The sequence below is a fragment of the Cuculus canorus genome, chromosome 14 (assembly GCF_017976375.1).
Source record: "Cuculus canorus isolate bCucCan1 chromosome 14, bCucCan1.pri, whole genome shotgun sequence".
Classification (NCBI taxonomy): Eukaryota; Metazoa; Chordata; class Aves; order Cuculiformes; family Cuculidae; genus Cuculus; species Cuculus canorus.
The window spans coordinates 19,856,734-19,877,243 of NC_071414.1; positions in this window are offsets into that span (position 1 = coordinate 19,856,734).

A 20,510-nucleotide genomic window follows, 5' to 3' on the forward strand; every position below is an offset into this window, starting at 1 on the left:
GGGGGGAAATATGCAGCATTGAAATACCAGGACCGAAAAATACATTAGAAGCATGAATCAGTAGAAGTGGTTTCAATCAACCTTACATCTGGTTTCATCATTTCTTTCACCATATCTGACCGCCTTTAGCTATTCTGCGATGCCAAAGTCCTAGCACATCTGTCTCACGAGAAGCAAGGCACTGACACGTCATCACCTTCTATTCTAGGTTGGTCCTTGCTCTTTTCCTTGAGCCTTTTACCTTGACACATGGGGAAAGAGAGATTTAAATTTTGGGGAGGGTTCTACGAAAAACTAATAGGATTTTTTTTTTTTTAACATTTTTAAGCTCCTTGCAGCTGGAAATAAAGAGTAGCTGAAGCTAAATTCTATGAAACATTTAATGGAGAACTGCAGAGAATGATAGAACAATAACTTCCATGCTTTTGCACAGCCAGCAGCAAACCAACCACAGACCTCTTCTAATTTTATTTCTGGTTTGAAGGCAAACAGACCTCCAGAAGAAACAGCAGTATCTTTCTGGTGCCTTTAGAAGATGTTTATAGTGAGCAAGCTGTAGTGAGGAGGGACTGGGCGACATGCCTGATGCCCTCAAACCTCACCTCTTCATGCATCTCCGCTGCCTGTGCAAGGATGCAAATATTCATAGAACAGGTGGTGACCTGCGAGATATATGTGCACAAATAATGAGTTAGAAAAAACAGGAGATGCTGATTCTTTAGCTTTCTCAAAGGCTGGACCCTCAAAAGCTCTGGAGTGCCTAATTAAGTGCCTAGCTCTGGCTGACCTGGCCAGAATCGCTGTATAAAAGATCTGTGTTAGAAATGGAGAGAGCTGTTGCTTCACCATCAACTCACGTTCTTCTCTACATAGATTCCCCATGCTTAACCTATGCTGTGAAGCGAAAGGAGAAAACACGGGTCTGAATGTAGCTGGGTAACCACAGGACTTCATGAGGATTAAGCATTTTTGAAAGTCTGTTTTTATAAGAACTAAGCATATTTGGTACTGGTCCTCCTGCTCCCCGTGGCAAGCTGGGGATGGCAATTACTGACCGGACAGAGGTGTTCACTACAAGAAGTGACAAAATGGTTTTGCACGTAAAATGGAACTACGCGTTTGGTTGATTTTGGAGACTTTGAGGACTGTGAGATAGCTCTCAGGCGGGAAATGAGCTTTGCTGCTCGTGATCTTGGCTGAAAGTTCATGAGTGTCAAAGAGAGCTGCACCGGATTCAGTGAACTTATAAAAGGGTGGATTTAAATGTTTTTAAAGTTAGACGGTTATAACCTTTATGCATGCCTCCCTCATTTCTTGGCCTAGCCTAGGTCAATGGATTTCACTTTCTGAAAAGTATCCTCGCCTGGAAAAGCTGCCATGAAATAAAACCCAGAGTGGTTTTATTTGGCAAGAGCTCACCAGGCAAGTTTTTCACATCCTAAAGCCAAAATCAGTTGTGTGGTTTGCATACATATTCTATTTTAATTCCAACCTGCAAAGTCAGAGGGATTTGGAAAGGAACTCAAGCTCTGGCCCATCTCTATCAAGAAATATTAACCAGTGTGTGTCTGTTATTAGCCCTGCCGGTTGCACGGGTTGCTGTCTCAGGCTTGCAAAGCCATCATTGAGCAGGGCTACCATGTGCCACCAAAAGGCCACCTCCTGGCCAGCTAGTGCTCACCAAGAACAACTCCCTTTTCCACAGCCATGCAACCTCCTTTAAACAAATCACGGCCAAAGTTTCCCCCTTCTACACACGCACTGACCCCATCTTTGGCTTCTCACCATGTACAGCTTCTGTTCCTCAAACCTGGAAAATATCCACCGCGAGCAGCTTTACTGTCACAGAAGAGCTGCTGCTAATGAGGAATTCTGTGCCAGCTGGGACACTCTCCAGAAGAGCAGCCCAGCGTGTTGGACAACTTGGTATCCTGTTTCTGCAACAGACGATGCCTGGGTAGCATTGCGCCATTGGCAGAACTGGGGATGGAGGCTATGAGCAGTTGTCCCTGCTGTCAAGGTAAACCTATTTTACTTCCAAAGAGTAACATTCAAATTTGAAGGAGCCCAAAGGAATGATAAAGACAGTTAAGGGAAGACACACAATATTTATACTCCTTTGGGGTTATTTGGTTTTTCTGAACAGTGAGAATGCCTGTGCATATGCATCTTAGGCGTGAAAGGCAGTTATTTTCAGATTGCCATCTCTCTTCTGTCCATCACTGCAGAAGCGGGAAGCAATCCATACATGTAACATCATCTTCTGGATACATCTTAACGCGTTTTACCCGACAAGGCTAAAATAGTGATTCTGAACATACACAGTTACATACATATATATATGTTCATTAAGCTTGGAGAAACAAAATATAAATAATAACTAAGATTATTGCTTTTTGAAAATTAGAAGATGAGAAAATTATAAATTTCGTCAAAGCTTTAAAGGTCAAAGATACCATCAGCATTCTGCATCAGTTTTGCTGTTAGTCACTTCACTAATGTTTTTAATAAAACAGCCTTCAAGACAACATTTCAAGGTAGTGCATGCTCTTTGCTTCCACAATGAGTCATTTTCTGAATGCTCAGCTCTTCCTTTAAGTTCAGTGGAATAACATTTGCTTAAAACACTTTCAGTTCTAACTCTTATTTGTGGAAATAAAAGGCTTGGCTCAGCGTTCCTCTGCAAGGCGGCTGCAGCTCAGCTCCTTTCAGTACACTTGCCTCAGTTTTGGCATCAGTGGGGAGACAGCAATTCGAGGTAGCTCTCTGCAACACAACAAACCTAACAAGCAAGAGGAGGAGACGGGAAAATATTTAAATATGTAGGGACCTGGAGCTGCATTCTCAAGAGGTTTAGATCTTGTGCCATAAATTACAAAGTATGCTCAGCTATTTGCACGTTCAGTTGAAATTTAGTAAAAGATTCCCTTAGAAAGAGAGGAAGGAACATTTGGTAACACTGAACTGCCTAAATTCAACTTTTTTTTTAGAATTTCCTGGAAATCATGCAAAACTAGAAAGGAGAAATCATCCTGTCCACCCTCTTGCTCCAAGTCAAGATCAATTATAACTAAATCATTCCTGATAATAGCTGCCAAACTGATTCTTAAAGACTTCCTGTGATGGAGTTTCCTTAAGCTTTCCTGGCAGCCTATAGCAATGCCTCACTATTTTAATCATTAGGTAGGTTTTCCAGATATATAGCCTAAATTGCCCTCACTGAAATGGGATGTTTCATCAGACTGGCTTTCTTGAATAGAGAACTTTATTATATTAAAAGGGATGTGCATACACAAGTGAATTATTTCATTTATAAGAAACTGTTCCATTAGGAAAAAAGTTCACAGATGCTCAATGCAAAAACCAAAGGAGCTGTATGGCTGGTGCCAGCACTCCTCCGAGAAGCGAGAGTCCAGTCAGTCAAATTGCTGTTTTGCTTACAGTTAATAAAGGAAAGAAAGAAACTTCACATTCTAGAATATCCTGAAGCTCATTGAGTTACTGTTTGGACAGACAAGTTTATAATCTGGCCCCCAAAGCAGGATCTGGGGCAAGAAAGTGAAAACAGTTGGAATTATTTCTCCAGACTCAGGGTGTGAGACACGCTTTTGCACCTAAGCTTTCCTACCTTGGTCCAGAAGAGCAGCTTATGGCTAAGAACGAGAGGGAAAACTGCTCCTGCCTGACGTAGCGACAGGCTTCTTTCCTTGAGGAGCAGCACCCCAGGCCTCTGGGCACAGGTGCTGTGCGGCACTGGAGGAACCCCTTCAGCTGACTGTGGGTGGGGTGTATGGCATCTGTGCCAAAAGGGACAGTGCATCTCAGGGCAGGCTGTGTTCCAGCCTGTCCATGGCATCAGCAGAAGCTGGCTCTTTACTAGAGTTTGCACCACATCTTAAACCAAACCGAGTTCACAGGCTGGCGATCTTTGCGTTTTTTCTGCACTGAACACACGGCTGGTTTCTGGCTGGTGAGGTCCAGAGGTGGATAGGGTAACCGTGTTAGAGGCTCTTTGCTCAGTAGCCTCCTCTGAGGTCCACTTGCTCTGGGCTCTTCCCCGAGGCCACCAGCCTAGGCACAGATCTGCATCATTGGGGATAACACCCAACGACAAGCACACACCACCCTTTTCACCACTCCCACGAGCACACAGGGTGAACCCTATCAGCAGTCTCCTGGGAGGGACAGTGTTGCCTGTAGCATTCCCCGGCAAAGAGCCTTAATGCCAGGCCGGTGGAGACAGAGCCAACCACAAACATGTTACTTGCAGAGGATGGCAAGGGGACGTCTGCGGTATCGAGTGCACTAGTAGGTAAGGCATGCGGCTAATGAGGACAGCCTTTGGATCAAAGTCATCAAAACTAAACAAGGAAGTCAAACAGCACTTGATATACACTCATCAGAACATGTATGGCTTCACACACGTGGAGGTGTCCTGGTGAAGAGGAGAGCCTGGACATTGGTGCAGAGCAACGTGGTGCACGGGGCTGCGTGGCACAGCCAAGGGGATTCGGGCACAACCCTGCAGTAACCACCCCAGGTCTCCATTTAGCTCAGCACTGCTGCCTGGATATGGCTTTGCTGCTATCGTTTTGGTCTCACCTACTCATCTGCATCCTAAAATGAGTCTGCAAGCAAGCACTCACAGAGGGTGCAGAGCGCAATAAGCTGTAAAAGTACTGTGAGAGAGATCAACTTCCTTACAGTCGGTGGAACTGGGCCAGCCTACAACCAAAGCAAACAAGACCAGAATTGCGACTGCGTTACTTATTTACCAACTACAACAATTAGGTAGCGCAGAGACAGTTGAAGGTTTTTGGTTTGCTTTTTAATGTAGCGACTTAATTAAATTGCTTCAAACAGCTGAAGTAAACTTGATAAGTACTATTTTAATTGAGGTTTTGAACAAATGATCGATTTAACGATCTAAATACCATTCGGTGATCCTCAGCCTGTTCCCTTCTTGTTTAGTGCTTTCTAAGAGACAATTGCTCTCAGATTCCTTGAAAGGAATAGAAGCTGCTTCTGCCATTTAAAGGCAGTCTAGGAGAAGAAAATTGCAAGAACATTTTCAGGTTAATGAGTATGAGTTACAAAATTCAAGATGAACACGACACTAATCGCTGAATCAATGCGACACAGAGCATTTCTACCCTGCAGGTCTCTCCCTCTGGTTATTGTGATAGAGTGCAAGATGAGCAACAAAAGAAATATCTGTCAAATAAATGACATTTTAAAAAAAGAACATAGATTTCATCAAATTGCACACCAATTATTATGTTACCAGCCCCAACGATAACATTCGGGGCAAATTATGAAGTATTATTGAGATACTTCAGAAACATCTTCTCCTGTTTCTAGCGGATGCTGCCCTTGGCTCTGAGCTGTTGTTTATGGCAGATCACTTGCTGTGGAGCCAGTGCAGGAGGAATCGTGCAGAAACTGGCCTAAAGGATAAGGAGAATCCAAAGCAGCAGGTGACACACTACCCAGGGCAAGAAGCATCTCTTAACTGTGTTGCCAATGGGGAGATTTAGTAGCGAGGCCACCAGCAAGCTGGTGAAGACTTGTTCTGGAGGTGGGCAAGGGAGCACTGCAGTGCCACAAGCATGCTCACGGTGACACATGGTCTCCCAAGAGAGTGGGAGAGCAGTGCACATGGTGAAGTTTATGGGGATGCCAAGCACAGATGCAGGAGCGTTTGCCCAGGTCCCCATTTAAAGTTGCCCTTCTATAATTCATATATTTTCCCCATTGCTGAAAAAGCCAATTCAGCATCACCACCTATCAGAACGGAGGGGGTTCCCGAGTGGAGAAAGGGTGCAGGTCCCAGTGTCTTTTGGAAGAGTGGCTGGACCACTGCGCACCGTGGCGCATCATCTCCTGCTTCAGAGCAGCCCAGGGTGACTCAGACCCTACATCTGCACAGGGCTTTCGGGTACGATGGGATTAATGCACAGCACTGCTTTTATCTCTACAGAGCTCCTCAACAGGAGCAAGCAGAGAGCTGCCAGGGAAAAACACTTTCCCTGCAGAGCTCCAGGTCCTCCCAACCCTAGATATTAGGCTGTGTATTCTTGAGTGCCATCTACTGGCATCATCTCCGATACCAGTTCATATTTACACTCGCACCCCCCTACCTCCCTCTCTGCAGGGTGATGAGGTGGCATCACAGCAGCACAGCTTTCAGAACGGTTTAAGCGCAGGAGAGAGCAAATGTTAAAAAAACTCTGCTGCGAGGCTGCCCCATCCCGACACACCGCAGCTCCCCCGACGCAGGATGGGGAGCGCTGGTCCAAGGCGTTGGTCTGAGATAGGCTGTTCCTCAGGCACTGCCTTCCTCTGCACCAACGAGGCTAGGAGGAAACGGGAAGAGGGGAGAAGCTTCTCTGTAGACAGCTTTCAAGGACAGCACTGCAGTCGCAAGCTCTCTAGTCCCATTTTTTTTCTTTCTGAATGAAACACACTTCCTCAGGGAAAAGCTGAGTACAGAACTGAGCCCCACGTCAGCCTTCAAAGAGAGGGGCCAAAATTTTTAAGTCCTGAAAAGAGTATAACAATCTTTTTACTGAGAGCCAAATTTTGCCACATTCAAACCCCAAAATAGTCCACCAAAACATCAAAACTCATCTCTCCTTTGAAGGGTTAGAAACAAGAAGCCAAACCCAACTAAGCCTGAGGGGCCCAACATCCCCAAAGCCATTACGGAGTCAGGTGATCGCCTCTTAAAAGCTGAGCACGGCCACTAAAGGCAGATAGGAAATTGTTCTAGGGGACAGGACCATAACATAACTTCTTGTAGCTGCTAAGCAGCTAGCTGGCATTTCTAAGTACTCTGTATTTTGAAAATATCATTGAATAAGTGGTATTTTCCATGAGCATTTTTGGCATCCTCTCCCCTACCCAGCAAACCTCCTTCTCAAGCACTTTTACTCCTATAGAAGTGCCTCATACTGGAGAAAACTCGGTTTTGTACTTTCAAATGCAAACATTAACATGAGCAGCCTGGCTTATATTTCTTCTTTTGGCAACACAACATGAGTTCTTTCACCTACAAGCAGAGCTGTTACTGCCTGAACAGCAAATATTAAATAACCACAGAAAAATTCTCAGAATAAATTTAGTGAAATAAAAATAGGGAAAAATTACTATCCCAAAAATAATATATATCATAAGAAAGAATATTGGTAAAATTAGAAAGACGGAGCTCAAGTTTCATAGGTTAGAAGCTAGAAGACACTTTCCAAATTGCTAAATTCCTATAGGTCCATCACTGTAGGTTGGAGCAGTTGATTTCTGTCCCCCATTAGGTACATTCTGGTCTCGTTCCATACACAGTGAACAACTCCTTTCAGTCCCATTCAATCCATTCAAATGTGTTTTTGAAGCCAACCATGTCAACTTCTCCACAAAGAGCTTTTTGTTATTATTTTCGTTTTCTAATTACGTACATACAGTCAGGGAAAAAAAGCTTCCAAAGATGAGCTGAGAGATTCTGTTCTTTTAGAGACACGTTCTGATCATCAGCTTTTCACAAAGACCAATCAGTTCCAAGCAGAAAAGTATGAAGCTCAGTCCCTCGAGTGGTAAGAAACTTAGTTAACACAGATGTCATCGTGGTGGTAGTGCTGGGGCTCCTCTACCATCGCGGTGCTGCCTGTGCAGAGCTGCAGTCGACACAAAAGCAGCTTCAAGACACGCTGTGCATCAGCCTGGGGTGACAACAGGGACCTTGTGCACAGAGAATTTGCCCAAGAACTGGTATTACACACACAATTCCCTTCACTGCTGACTGCCCAGGGCGTGAGGTGCCTCGTGGCCCCGGGCTGATCAGAGAGACCTCACGTGCTCGGCACAGCCTGTCTGGGTCTTGGCTGGAAAGGAAAGCTGAGTCTTTTCCTACAAAGGAAATTGGTCCAATGGCACATTGCAAGTTTTGTGAAGAAACGATTAAAGATCCATTTTACCTCATTAGTTCTTGCCAGCTTCAGCCTCCAGCTGTCGGTGAGTCTTGCGCTGTCGTTCCTAAAGAGCCTCTAAAGGAGCATGCCAGACTTTGCATTATTTTTCTTATTCATCCTTGACATCGCGTCTAGATTTTTAAAATTGAAGAAAAAGCTGTTAAAAGTTGAAATCCTTTGTTGGTTGCTTATGAAGCTTGAACTTCCAAGGTCACAGCTGAAGTTTCATCCAGATAGAAATTGTTGAGAACAGCGTTTAGTTTCTAAAATTCATTTGTAATTCTGAGGTTGCAGCCATAATCATTTTAGCTGCAGGTTTACCTTCAAGTCTACCCTCAGGATTCAGCCCAAAGCAGACAGAACAGAAATATTTCTCTTGCCTTCTGAAGAGGAACACAACTTCATAACCTAGCAGCCAAGCTTGGTGTGCTGTCACAGGGCTGAACACCTCTCTAGGTCAACTTAGTGGCCACCTGTCCGTACGATGCTTGTAATGAAGCTTAAAATCTTGTCCCTCACTTAAAATAAATACCATGCTTTGCTTTTAATATAATTTAACTTAGTTCAGAAGAGAGGAAACCTGGGAACAAATACATTCATAAACTCCTAAGCCAACAACTAAAAATCCAGATCTTTTTCTTCCCCCGTGAATCTATTTATGCTCAAATAAAGAACCTGGAATTTTAAGATGTGATTTGAAGACTTGGTTTCATGCTCATATAAGAAGAAACATGCCTTTCTATTGATTTGCCTCTGTTGCTCATCATCTTTACTGTTATCAACAGAACAGGAATAGACCGAGCAGACAGACAATAAGGAAAATTCCTGCAGCTGCTTAAAGCCAATAAAAGAACTGTATTATTGACGAAGTTATCAAAATGTCAGATGCGGCGGCTCAGCTGGGATTCTTCCCTGCCTTTTACTAAAACTTCATTACAAAGTAGAACAGGCAAGTAGAGCACTTAACATTCAGTCCCTTTTCTGACCTAATTGTTTAAGAAGATCTTTTTAGAAGATTGGCTTTCAATTTGCATCTACGCATAAATAAAACGCATGCAGTGCAATGACCTCATTGGTTTGATTTGCATGTGCATGTGCAAGCAGAGCCGCGTCTCTGCTGTCGATGCACGCGCGCTCCCTCTCTCCCCCCATGCTCCTAAGAGGAGCAGCAGGCCTGTGAAAGGATATTTTATTTCCAGGCTAAGTGTAGGGTGGATGCTGCTGCTCTGTATAAGTAACCCTCAAGAGGAACACAGGGGAGGTGCGAGGTGGATGGTCCCTTTGCTGCTGCCCACGCCAGAGATTCCTGGCACAGACAAGGAACACCACAACGCTTTGTGCTGCAACGCGACAGCCCTGTTCTTCTGATGGTGGCTTTCGCATCTCAGCAAAAAAGGATCCGGAGAGCCAGATTCAGCTAAGGAAAGCCAACACCGACTCTCCTACCCTTGTTCACCAATCTTATCTGCACAAGTGAAAAGCCCCAAACACCAGACGCTACACAAAAGGAGAGGTGAAATGAAGATGCCCATGACAACAAAACACATCGCACCTCTGCTGCTGGGTGTAAAAGACCTAAAATTTGTAGTTCCCAGCACAGATCTGTCTGCTGCAATTGGTAGCAATAAATGTGCCACTGCCTTAGCAGTATTTATTATACTTTGATTAAGGAGCAACTGATGCAATATTTCAGGAGACAGGGAAAAAAGGTTTGATACCGAGAAAAACATTCTGGCTGTTCTGTATTGTCCTTGAGGACTTTACTGTGTGCCGTCACCGACTGCTTAGCAACAGATTGATAGTGGCGTGCAAATCAATCTTTTCAGAGCAGAAAGCACAGTATACAATGCTGCATGTTCCAATTCAAGAGATGCTATTGGGAAGCTATATAAGCATCAATTATGGTTTTTTAGATGTAGTTAATTATAGCAGGGAGAAGTCTGATCACAAATCAGGTTTCCTTACTCCCCTTTCTGCCTTTCAAAAGCCACAAGAGAATTACTATAGATTAGCAAATTAGAAATTGCACAAATGTAATTATCCAAAACTAAGATGAGTTGGCAAGCACTGTTTCTGGATGGAATTGTACCAGAAAACTGAAGGAAAATAAAACTGGCATCCTTTAAAAAGTTTTAAATTTAATTGTAATTATTTTTCTGTTGGTTTTGTTATGTTTTTAAAATATCAGGTGCTTTTTCAAGAGGGTTCTATTCCCAAAAACATACGTAGACATCAAAATAGATAAAAGTGGGCAATCCAAAAATATGGAATAGAAAGGAATGAAGGAGAATAAACCCATGAAAATAACCTGTGTCCATGAGGAGTCAGACAGCAGGGAGGGGCTGGGCAGGCACCGTAAGTTTTGGTTTACCAAGGGCTGAGGATTTGAGGAAGATGTGAACTTTATCCAAGGAAAGGCACGCCTGTCTACCTAACTGGACTCCTTCAATTTTTCTTCTTGCTTCATCTCACTCCGATGGCCCTGAACGCAGAGCAGATCTCACGCCATTGCGAATGCCATGGGGCCAAGAGCAGCAGAGGCTGCAGCCCCTGCCTGGCTCGGCACTGCCAACATCCTCCTCTGGCATCCCACACCTCGCTGGCACTGCCGAGCACCCACCCGCGTGGTACCAGCCCTGCTGCACCCTCGGCAAAGCTCTCGGCTCCCTCCAGCATCCAGCAGCCCTGGCCGACCGCAGAGGCAGCTCAGCTTCCAGAAGCCCTGGGTGGTAAACCCCTCGGATCCCTCTCAGCGCACCCTTCCTCTGGCAGTCTCAGGCAGCATGAGGGGTTTTCCACCAATCGTGCAAAAAGCAGGTTTCCCGAACTGCCCGAATTCGACTCAGCTGGAAAGAAAGTGAGGGGTGTGGACAAAGTCTTTCCCACACTCGCCCACCCCTGCCCGCTGCTGGCCTTGAGCTGGTAGCTGCGCGGGAGAGAGATGCTGGGACCGCGGGCAGGGGGAGAGGTGCTCATGAATTCAGACACAGACATTTCTGAGCCATTCCTCAATAATATCAACGTTTATCTTAAAATGTAAAGAACCAAAATCCTACAAGAGTAACACGTAAATGAAGCAAATCCATGCACTGAAGTGAACCTGACTAGATCCCTTTGCACCTTTTCAGTGGCTGAGCAGAACAATATTTAGGGAACTTTTATACCAGCTCATTCTCTGGCTTGTTTTCCAGCTGATGAGCTGCTACAGGAGGAGAAAGGCTCGTTCTTCCTTCCTCAGGGAAACCACAGCATTACAAAACCCAAACCCATGACTCAGACACGCTGCTGCCTTCAGTTGTGTGCTTCTGAACGCAGCCTGCGAGTGTAAGTAAAACGTCAAATAGGAGGTTGAGAAGGAAAGGCAGGAGAGATCTCGGGCACGCGTGCACTGTCTCCCGCGGCCCCAAAGCAGGATGCTCTGCCGTGGTGGTCACCGCTGCCCAACAGCACGCGCAGCTCTATATACAGCTGCACCAGGGAGAGAACACCATACTCTGAGCTCATTGCCAGAGCGCTCCAAGCAATGAAGATCCTTCTCCTGTAGAACATGACAGGGACAAAACCTGCCCAAAAGCCTGCGAGTTCACGAGGCTCTAAGTGCCCAATCCCCACTGAGAACAGAGCTCCTAAAGCTTAAGGGCCTCCAAAAATCCTGTCTGAAAGCCATACGCAAAGTGTTCAAATCCTCTCCGAGGCACTGGTGCATGGGAGCAACGCAGTTCCTGATCTAGCTTCCAGCACGAGATTTGCTACAAGCACACCCTACAGCATGGACTTACCCATTTCCTCCCCAGGAAAGCCTTGCACCCCTAACGTGTCCTCTCTTCATAAGCAACACATTTATCTTTCAGCACATGACATACATCTCTCTACTTTGCTTCAGCAGCTTTGTTAGAAGCCTGGCACATGATTCGCAGTCAGCGTGAGGACTGATTCAAATGCTCTTCTACAGATATGGGTAGCTTTTCCCTCCGAGTGATTTTAATAAAGAGGTCATCAAATACAGTTTTAATGATAGTCTGGGCAGCTAAATACTACTGTCATTGCTGCAACTGCAGGGCACACGTGCTAAGAAAGATTTGTGGTGGTGCTACTGAATATTCTCCCCAAGCAAGTTGGGCCTGAGCCAGCACTCACTCTGCAGATCTCTACTCCACCTCCATAAACCCACCAGCAGTTCAAAATAAAACACGGTTGCATTTGTGTGCAGTAACAGGAATACAGTCGGTCTCCTAACTGATCTGTCAGTGCTAGCCTGAATTTCTTGCAGTTTCAAAAGTACTCTGGAAATCCAAATGCCTGGTGGGAATCCTCATCTCTCTTGCTTTCGACCGAATGAAAGTGATGGAGGTGGCATTTTGACACTCTGAAGTCTTAGCCGGTACCTAAAGAATTCAACAACAGATGGACTTACAAATACACCCCATGTCTCGATAATTCCTGAGGGTTTTATAGGTAGTCTGAAATAACAAAATAACTAGAAATTACGGTGCATTAGCATAAGGGAATCTCATTTGTGTACATGTATTTAAAGGGGATTTAATTTCTCTTTCGGAGTTTCTTCTGGTTTAAAACCTTGAAATTGAGACTAAAAGCTTCCCTTTCCTGACCACATCACAGCAAACATGATTTCATATCTCTGCAGCTTTCTAGAATCCCTCAATTCTATCCCTTTAAATTCCGTGCTAATTGAATTTAAAATTAGTCCCCAGTGGGGACTAAGTAGAAGCCAAGTAATTTAACAGTCAGACAATTAACAGCTCCGCACTAACGAGAGCTGCTGAACAACAACTGTTTTTAGGGAAGCAGGCAGACTGTCACACTGGGCGTGCTTTTCCTTTCCTTAAGGAGAGAGAACCACAGTCCAATGTTATTAGTGAAAAATGCCAGTGTCACTGCCGTGGGATGATTAAATGTTGGGGTTTTTTCCCCAGGACAGAAGCAGCTTTGTGGGCCTCCTCAGATGGATTTTTCTCTGGGTAACTTCTTGCCCAGTTTTCATGTCTGATAACGCTCTCCATTAGGAAGTATTTTCCTTGCAGACTGGGCAAAATATTATGTCTTCTGTAGGAGGCAAATATTTGGTCATATCACAGCACTAATTCAAATCAGCTTTCGAAACGGAGTTTCCAACTACGCTGAACATCTTGAGGCAGTGGAAATGTCAGCATTTTTAAAAACAGACGACATCCCCCATGGATGCAAATATAACAGCGCGGCTGCACCTCATGCGGGTGTGCAAAACCACTTCTAAAACCCAAACTAAACTCTCCTGGAGAGGCTGTTGCCAGCAGCTCCCTCTGAAACAGAGGCTCACTCACATCCCTCAGGGGCCATGGCTTTCCACACCTTCCATTCATTTAGCTGCATAAGTGGAAATCCAGCAGGACCTCCAACTTCAGATGTCTCCACAGAGGACAGAACGAGCTGTTTAACCTCTTCCCAATAGGTTTCCCCATTTTAGGCATGGCTTCTCCACGCTGTCTTTTAGAATAATGCCCTCTTCCATTGGTATGTGGATACATTATAAGAAAATATGATTTCCTTGAAGTTGTTACAGCTCTATTTATTATGCATCAGACTTCGGTGTCGCAATTCACGGTCTGTTGCCCCAGGACACTCCAGCTGGGTCCAGCCTGGTTATGAGATGACCCAGCCCAGCCATACCCGCCACAGATTGCACGGTTGCAGACCAGCTGTAAGGCTCCCCTGCCAAACGCTCCCAGGCATTTTAATTTTTCTTTCATCGCTAGTTTAATTTATTTTGAGATAACGGAATTGAGATATGTGCTCAAGAGCCTGTAGGGTGGAAGTCTGACACCCTAAAGAAGAGTTATCTGAAGGGAGTTACACAGCCTTCTCCCCGCCTGTTCCTCAGGAACATCAAATCTCCTTCCCCTCTTCCCAAAGCTTCAAACACCTTTCAAAACTTCCTTTCCAACATAAAGATTCAGCAATAAGGTGGACAAACCTTTAACGCAGCCTTCTCTGATACAATTGACAGTACCACTATTATAAATCCTCAGTTGTGAGGCACAGAGACAGCAAAAATAGTAATAAAAAGAAGTCTCTTTGTGAAATAACTCTTTAAACTCTTATTCAGTGTGTTATGGCTTAAGCAGGGATGAAGGCACACGTAGTGTATTTGGTCTGCTTTTCCACTGCTAATGCCTCCGTTTCTGCTTGTCTTTGATGGTTGGTCCTTATATTGAGCATTTAGCACAGTGGTTTTCCCTGCTTAGGGGCTAAGGCACAGTCATAGTGGAACCAGCCCTGCTGGAAAACTTTCTGGAAAGATTGTACAAACAGAGGTGGTAGGCATCTAAAAACATTAGCAAAGAGAGCAACTGCAAGCCTACCCTCCTCCTAGGTGCACAAGAATTTGTTAGGACAAGATCTGAACTGTCTTAATGCCAGAATAAGAACATGATTTGTATTGTTTTACTCATATAAAATAATACTCTATTATTTTCCTTATATTCATTATGTCTTGGGAGATGCCATAATTACAGAGAACAAAATTATAATTAATGATGACTATTTAGGATGGGGGAACCAAAAAAAAGCCCCAGAACCACCACCTGCTGTTTTACCCTCAGAGTCCACACGCCTCTTTGCGCTGACCTTTTAAATAGGGCTGAAACTGCAGCAACAACATTGCCTGCGGTACAGTTGCTCTTTGCTTAAAAAAGGCACTTTGGGGTGAACACAACATTGCCCGAAACAGCAGCACACCCTGCCCGGGTGTCTTGGTGTCTGACACAAACCACAGATGCTCAAGGAAGTGCCCATCAGTGAGGGCTGGGTGACACCAGAGAAAGCAGGGGTGGCTTTCATACAGCGCTATTGCAACCTAACATACCAAATTCTACATCTTAGCCACAATTAGGCAAACCTTTTCTCACCCACGCTGTTCAAGCAGACTGAAGTGCTGAGCCGCGACTCTCCTCCTCTTACACCTCTGCTGACTGGCGCGGACAGACAACATCCCTGCAAAGGAAGGGCAACGTGAGCACAGTGCCCAGCACAGACCTCAGCCACAACGGTTCCTTTCATGTTCTACCACCCTATGGAAGGAACAAGATACATTTCAGCTGCCGAGGCAGATCTGGCCATTAACTGCAATCATTCTTTAATTAGCCTCACACCTTCAGCTCATAATTAATCAGTATGGTAGGGAACAGACTTCAAACTCCAAGTTGTGTGCATTCACATGAGGGGACATCACTGAAGTACAACTGAAACAAGCTTTCCCTTTAAAAAAAAAAAACCAAACAACTATTTTTTGATAGCTTGAAGCTCTGTCACAGTCAGGACTCGTATTTTCTAGGTGCATTTAGTTTTTTAAACCCTTCAGCACCAGCTCGTGTAGATTCCTTATTTGACTGATCATAAGGAACCATTCTTTCATCTGGGGAAAGGCAATTCTCATCTCTCTACATGTAATAAGGACAGCCCTTAACTCCTGCGAGAGCTTATTATTCCCCTGCTGGTTGCCCCTTGCAGACCTGCCAGCAGGAGCAGGCTTGGTCCTGCTGCCCAGGAACTACCTACACCATACCTGGATCTCAGCGCTCCATAGTGCCCGTGTTCAGGCAAGAGGACCAAACCTTTCCCCCTGCACTGTAGCACCTGAAGGCAGCTCCCCAGACCCTTCTGCTTTGAGGTCTCCCCAGGAGCCTCCCCCTTTCTGCCCCTACCCGTCTCCCAGCTGCACCTCATGATTGCCTGGAGCTGGCTCGCTCTGGCAGCACCGTTCCCTCCCCCAAACACAAACCTACTTTTACTCAAATAGTTTTCTATACTGCTGATGGGTTAAGGATGAGTTATGCTCACACATTCTTGGAAACACAGCTTTTTGTTGTTGTTTCCGAAGAAAACCACGCTCCTCCACAGCCTTGTGGTGCTCCTGACGCAAGAGTCTTCTGGATCCTAATCCAAAACCATCTTCACACAGCTCAAGTCAGCACTTCCAAAAACAAACACCCAGCATGGTTTCTGCATTTATTCTCTTCCTCAGATTTACCACCTGCCACACATAACACACTTAAAATTTAAAATTAAGTACTTCGATCAAATGTTCTCTACAAAGCACAAAAGCTTTTCTCAGCTGCCTTGTGTGTCTTCTGCTGAGTGGAAAGACACGAGGCTATTAGAAATCTCCTCTGTGTCTGGCCTACAAATAGACATCAAACACAAGCTCAAAATATTATTTCTCTATTGAATGTATGTGAAAAAGAAAGACCTTAAATTCAGTACAAGGAGGTCTGTGCTGACTTTATATTATAAGAGTAATAAGATTACCAGAACTGGCTGGCGGCAATCCAGTGGTAACTTTGGACAGCTTCAAGAAAGACCGGACGGGCCGACCTCTCCCAGTCCCTTCCAGCTCCTGTGACCATAACTCCTGCTGAGATGCCAGCAGCCATTCCTGAGCACGAGGAGCAGGTGTAGCATGGAGGCACAGGCAGGCTTCTCTCCAGCAGGGAGCTCTGCTCCTGCAGTGCCGGGGGGGCTATGAACAGCACGTCAAGGCTGGGAAATGGGCATTTCCCTTAAGTAAAACAGATGGGACTTGGGGAAATAATAAGAAATGGATTATTACTCAATAAACACTTCATAGGTTAGCTTTTGTCTTATGACAGAGCCATCGCTATTGTCTGCTCTCTGTTTCATTGACTCCTTTCTTCTGGCCTGCAATGGTAGGAGAGTCTTTTCTTATGATTTTTTATTCTACTGTCAGCACGTGCCATTTATAACTCAGACTGTTTCTGTTTTCGCTTAGCCCCAGCTCCGTTGGTTTCTGCAGAGAAATCCCTGATCTACTTAGGCAAGAGGAAAACTGAGCATCTCCAACTCATATACATCAACCTGCAGAACCCGAGGATCTGACCCCGATTTTCCTTCTCTTTTCTCCCCTGTGTTTAAGGATGTGAGTCAAATGTTTGGGTTTTACTGAGGTATTTATTCACTTTTTCTGATGTTCCAACTTTTTTCACGATGTAAAATGCACATCTGAAGAAAAAGAAAAGGCAAGTGGAACGAGCCTGGTGTGAACGTAGGAGGTGATAAATGGGCATATAATCAATTTTGCAGAAGGAAGAAAACTTATCTAATGTAATGCTACATGCAGAAGCATGTAATCCTTATTTAAACCATGCAAATACCATTCTATCTATCTGTCATTCTGGCTAATGTAGCCCTCCTCTCAGTATCTCAGTGTGCACAGGGGCATCCACAGCCAATGGAAGCAGAAGTGTTGTTCGGGATGAGAGGAGCGCAAAAGGGTATGGGGTTGGCCTAAATGCGTAACTCCCACCAGCTCTCCCACGGCAGACTGCCGAAATCGCAGAGCATCAGGAGAGTGGGTAACATGAGTTACATCTGCATTTCATTCCCACTGAATCCTGCATCGAGACTATCAAACTCCTTAACTGTCTTTTGGAACTGTAGCCTCGTGATTTTATAAGAGAAGCAGGGAAAAACAGTTTTGCCTACCTGAAAACTAATAAAGATTTTACATTATGTTCTAAAGCTTGGTTTGATCAGTGTGTTCCCAGCATCTGATGTACAGCCTCTGATGCACACTCTCTGAACAAACAGGTAAATTAAAGAAAAAATAATGACAGCATCCTCCTGAACACGGCAGCGCTCTGCCTCAGAGGGTAACAGCACAGAAAACAGAGAGCACTAAGCACAATCTCAGTGCACTTGCACAGTTCAATGTGTCGAATGAAAGCTCTCTCCTTCCACCGAAATGGATAAAAAATGACTGTAGAGAAGCAGAGCTGACAGGCGGGGTGCGGGGCTGAGCTGCTTGCTGCTTCTGGAAGATGCCAGCACGCGTCCCTGGGGTCCTGGAGGATATTTGGATGCTTTGGGAAGCCTGTTGCAGTCTGAGCCCCTGCCTCGTGCCCCCAGGCTGCCCCCCAGGAGGACCTGCTCTGGGATGGCCCGTGCCCCAACAAGAGGGTGTTGGGGATCTGCTCTAAATGAATCTTTTGACCCAGGCTCTCCCCGGGGCAGCGCGCTGGCACAAGGCGAGGCTGCAGGCGCAGGCGGCTGCGGGCTAGCGAGGGCAACCACCAGGCTCCTCGTAACCACAGAGAGGAGAATCCGGGGGGGGGGTGGGGGGGCTGTGGGGAATGAGCTTGAGGGCTTTCCACAGACCTTCATAATTGTTTAATGTCTTTAAAGACTTGAGTGAATGACCTGGGACATCTTATGTTTGGAGGAAATCATAGCAAGTGCCAGTTATCCATGAACCAATCAGCTGAGTGCATTTTTGATTCCAGGATTTTGGATTTCCTCGTTCAAAAATCTGTGAGCTAACGTCTTCTTATAAAAAAATGTTATATCTATGTTTCAGTTTATATGTTAAGAAATAATAATTTTCCATTGCACTATTTATTTGTGGTGCCGGTTCTGGGGTTTGTGCTCAATTTTAGCCAGGCACTGGTTTTGAGCAAAGCTTCCAGACTGGGAGGGAGACTTTGTGTTTGAGTTCTGGTACTGCCTGCCTGACGCGCCTCCTCACCTGCTGAAGGCAGAACCAGCCCAGCGAGCTGAGTGCGCACAAACTTTTACCCAGAACCTTTTCTTTCTCCCCAGATCTCTTGTTCTCTTAAGAAGAACAGCTCTGGAAGCACAGTTCTCCTTGGGTCTCACACATCAATGGCAGCAGCTTTCGTTATCTGAATGACTGCATGTGTCGGGTGGAAATAAGGTGCATGAAAATAAGTGGAAATATTTTATTTAAGAGACTTTTTTAGGTGAACTCATTTCCTTTTGCATGGTATTAATTTTTGAATCCTGCGGCTGCTCTTATTCCACTTTTCTTTACAACACAGTTATTTAAAGCTTCAATTTGTAGTTAAAATCCCTACACGACATTTTAAGTAAATCTTAATGTATCATTAAATATCAATTAATAAATGCTTTCCATGTATCATTGCTATTAACTTTCATTTGAAGTTAGCTCTTCCCATATCTGCATGGAGCAAGTTTTCGCATTCCAACAACATTGATTCACCTACGGAAGCGTCTTTTCCTGCTGCTCTGTGGCAGCTGGACTGATGAATTCCATAGTTTCAAAACATCAAGAGCCCGAGCATGGGGAGGCTCCTGGAGCCCATACGCATACACTCAATATTTCAGTCCAGAATATTCCTGGAAGAAATCCACCATTTCTATATCCTTATGTTGGAGCAGATAAAAAAAGTTTTTCTTTAAACACCATTGCAGTGAAATACTCAGATATTCCCATTCCCTCGCAAATCGTTTGCTACAGGAAAAATACAGCATTTTCTGTCAAAGCCTGTGGACTTCTCCCCAGGTGAAAGAGAAACCAGCTTAGCACTGGCAAGCTGCGGCTCTCCCAGCTCCCCAGGAGAGGTAATTTTAGCCCTCGGCGGGTCTGAGGACACTGCTCTGTTGACCCTGGTACCATAAGCGCTCTCTCTGTGGCGATGCTGCGCATGGATTTAATGCACACTCTCCTAGCAGAAAACTTCTCTGTTACTGATTAACCACAAAAGCACTTTCAAGAGCTTTATTCTTAGAAGCTGTGCTCCTGAGGTTGGTGTTAGGATATCGGCTCTGTCTGTGCGTTGTCGAGCAGCTGATGCTGTATCAAGGGCAGGTAAGAGAATTCTGTACAAACCGCAACAAGCCTCGTGCCAACAATAACTGCTGCCTTTACCAACACGGGCAGCGGAGCATTGCCATTCAGCGGCACACGCATGCTTTCACTTCTTTCTCAGACATACTCCTTGGGGAGGTTTTTCCATGGTACCATCTTCTTATTTGAGCTATCAGTGCAAGAAGATGCATCTGCTGTACTGGTACTATTTGTACTCCAAAAGGGTACAATACACGAAAGCACCCACAATTCCCTTTTTTTTCTTTTTTTCTGATTTTAGTTTATGTTTATTACGTGATTAGGGAGTCTTCAGCCTGAGTTCTCCTTTAATATAACATTTATATGATCGGTCACGTTGCACAGCATTGACCCAGTAAAGGTTTTTACCTTTTTATTCACTTAGCTTTCCTTCTGCTCTCCACCTAATGGAGAAAATAAAGGATGTCCTTTAAGATAAGTTATAGACAGCTACCTTCCCTGTTCCAAACACATAATTTTCTGAGCAGCTAATGAACTAATGCTTTAGTTACGCTGCTGACAACTCTTAGATTAGTATTACCACAGGAGTTTGTTCTGGACTCGTGGTAATGACTTGCAGGGTGTGCTGCCTTTTCTGAAATCGAGTACCTAAGCCACTGTTTTCACTTCTAATCTAATTAATTGTATCCAGTTAAAATGGAACTCAAACACCATATTTGTCACTTTTTAGTTATTTACCCTTCTATGAATGTTAAATGTGGAGCTGCTCTGGAGCTCTTCCATGTGCTATAGCTGGCATTTCGGAGTCTTGGATTTTAAAACAATTAATCCACGGAGAATAACTCCAGCCTAAGGATTGATAGACATTAGTTGTTTTCAAATAAGATGGGACTAAATCTGTATCTGTTTTTCTTAATTGCCCCTGGTAT